General features: G+C 46.6%; 2 non-coding genes across 2 annotated transcripts; one reads left to right on the plus strand and one right to left on the minus strand.

Annotated features, from left to right (window-relative positions):
- The first annotated feature begins 1947 nt into the window (after positions 1–1947).
- Positions 1948–2019, plus strand: Trnap-agg (transfer RNA proline (anticodon AGG)). The gene has a single exon. It is a non-coding gene; the product is annotated as a tRNA-Pro (tRNA).
- A 164-nt stretch (positions 2020–2183) lies between these two features.
- On the minus strand, positions 2184–2256 carry Trnat-ugu (transfer RNA threonine (anticodon UGU)). Its single transcript has one exon. It is a non-coding gene; the product is annotated as a tRNA-Thr (tRNA).
- Between the last annotated feature and the right edge of the window lie 244 nt (positions 2257–2500).

Genomic DNA, 2500 nt, shown 5'->3' on the forward strand with positions numbered 1-2500 from the left:
CTACGAAAAGAATCTTCAAAAGACCCAATATTGAGCAAGGTGATTCAATACACGCACGAAGGTTGGCCAAGACCATCTTCCGATGAACCGACGGAAGAATTCCGGAAAGTGAGTAATTTTCTCACTACGTCATATGGAGTTCTTATGTATGGCTCCAGAATCGTCATTCCAGCAAAACTACGTGACAAAGTTTTGCAGCTACTGCATTTGGGCCATTTCGGCATGCAGCGCATGAAGCAACTGGCCAGGACAGTGGTGTACTGGCCAAACATAGATCGAGACATTGTGGACATGTGTCGAAAGTGTGGCACATGTGATGAGCACAGAAACGTAATGCCGAAGGCTCCCGTACATCCATGGATACTACCCGAGAAGCCATGGAGTCGAATTCATGTCGACCATGCCATAAATTTTATGGGTTACAACTGGTTGGTTGTAATTGATGCTTATACGAAGTATCCATGCATTCACCGCACTCAAGCAATCACCGCTAAAGCAACAATGGATCTTCTCGACCAAGATTTCGCGCATTTCGGATATCCACACTCAATAGTGTCCGACAATGCACCATCGTTTACATCGGAGGAGTTCCGAAACTACTGCAAAGAAAGGGGGATTGTTCACCTTACAGGCGCACCTTATCATCCTGCGACCAATGGGGCAGCGGAGCGCTTGGTGCAAACTTTCAAGAAGGCATTACGAAAGTCTTCTGAGCCGCCCATGAACGCATTGAGAACTTTTCTCATGCAATACCGCCGTATACCAAACAGTAGCGGATACTCCCCAAGTGAACTTTTAAACGGAAGGCAAATACGAACAAAGATTGACACCATGATGCCTTCTCCAGTACATGATGTCCAGAAAAAGCAGTTGCAAGGAGTTAAACACGGTGTTTCCACTACACGCGTTAACAGGACATACAACGTCGGTGATCCTTGCTATGCACTGTATTACGGACCACGGCATGACAAAGACCCACGATGGGTTCCCGCACTGGTCATCAAACGTTGCGGAAGTCGAAGTGTTCGGGTTAAAGTTATTCCCCGAGGTCCGATATGGAGACGACATATTGACCAACTTCGACCCAGATATGCATCATCACAAGATGACGAGCCAGGAGATGAACCAGCAGATCACCCAACATCACGCGATGCATCCGATGATGAAGAGTCCGGTCGTGCCGATACGCGCGACACGGTCACCCCTGAGACTATCGTTAGTCCTGACAATACTCATTCACCTGCGGCGCAGGAGTTGTCACACGGGGAGAGTTTACCCCGGCGCTCGAAACGGCGTCCGAAGCCTCCCAAATTTTATGGTTATTAGTGTCATTTTGCGTTGTTCCATAACCCAATATTGGCGGGGAGGTGTTGTGTAATTGTATCATTATGTGTCCCAAAGTTGACCTTACAAAACGGCGCTTAAGACTCGCCGTGCAATCAGCGTGTCTGGCAATGCGACTCACGCCTGTGGATGTACTGCGCACCTCAGTGGCTAATAATTGCGTTCCTGGCGTTGTTTGCGTGTTGGCTTTGCCTATAAAACCTGCGCACCGTTTTGTATCAATACACTTGAACTGTTTGTGACTGAAGAATACAACCAGAAGATTTAATGCGGAAGTTAGGTGGTGGTTATGGCTTCACGAAGATCGATTTGGCGGATGCGTACAATCAAATCAAGTTGGGACCAGAAAGTCGGAAGAAGCTTGCTCTGAGCACACATCGCGGAGTTTTATTACAGAACGTATTGCCTTTTGGTATCAGTTCTGCGCCAGCTTATTTTCAAGAAATTATGGATGATATCACTAAAGACCTACCGGGTGTAGCAGTATATCTAGATGATATATTGGTCAGTGGTTCGTCTGCCAAGGACCACCTTCACAATCTCAAACGTTTTACAATGAAGTGTGAAACAAATTTACTTGCTTGTTGTCGTGCGAGAATCGTCGGCTCGTTGGTCTAGGGGTATGATTCTCGCTTAGGGTGCGAGAGGTCCCGGGTTCAAATCCCGGACGAGCCCTGCGTTATGCACACCTACACGACTAATAAGTTTTATCCGAGATGCGACTTTTTCTCGTGTAACACACCAAAAATAGCCAATCCTCACGTTTTCCCGACTCCTTCCAATGCATTTTTTGTCACACTTGGAAGGCTCGGACGCTTCTCGACACACTCCGATCGACATGCCTTCAGTGAGAATTGAACTCACGACCCCTGGTTTACAAGACCAGTGCTCTAACCCCTGAGCTATGAAGGCGCTTCGTAATCGGCACGCAGATGTATTTCATTTCTGCAGGTTTGATTTACAGAGCTCCAACCAACCGCGGATAAGTTGTCAAAAATGTTGCCAAGTCTTCGAATTAGTATGAAAATCACTCGTGAATAATTTAATTGGTGCTGAGAGGTGGGTGTTGAAATTCATTGAGGAAGGCAAGAGAAAATGCAGCAAGAGGATCAACTTTCAGGGAAAAAGGTTAACTGATAAAAAGTTAACGATAAGA

The sequence above is a fragment of the Ascidia mentula genome, chromosome 1, assembly GCF_947561715.1.
Source record: "Ascidia mentula chromosome 1, kaAscMent1.1, whole genome shotgun sequence".
In the NCBI taxonomy this organism is placed as follows: Eukaryota; Metazoa; Chordata; class Ascidiacea; order Phlebobranchia; family Ascidiidae; genus Ascidia; species Ascidia mentula.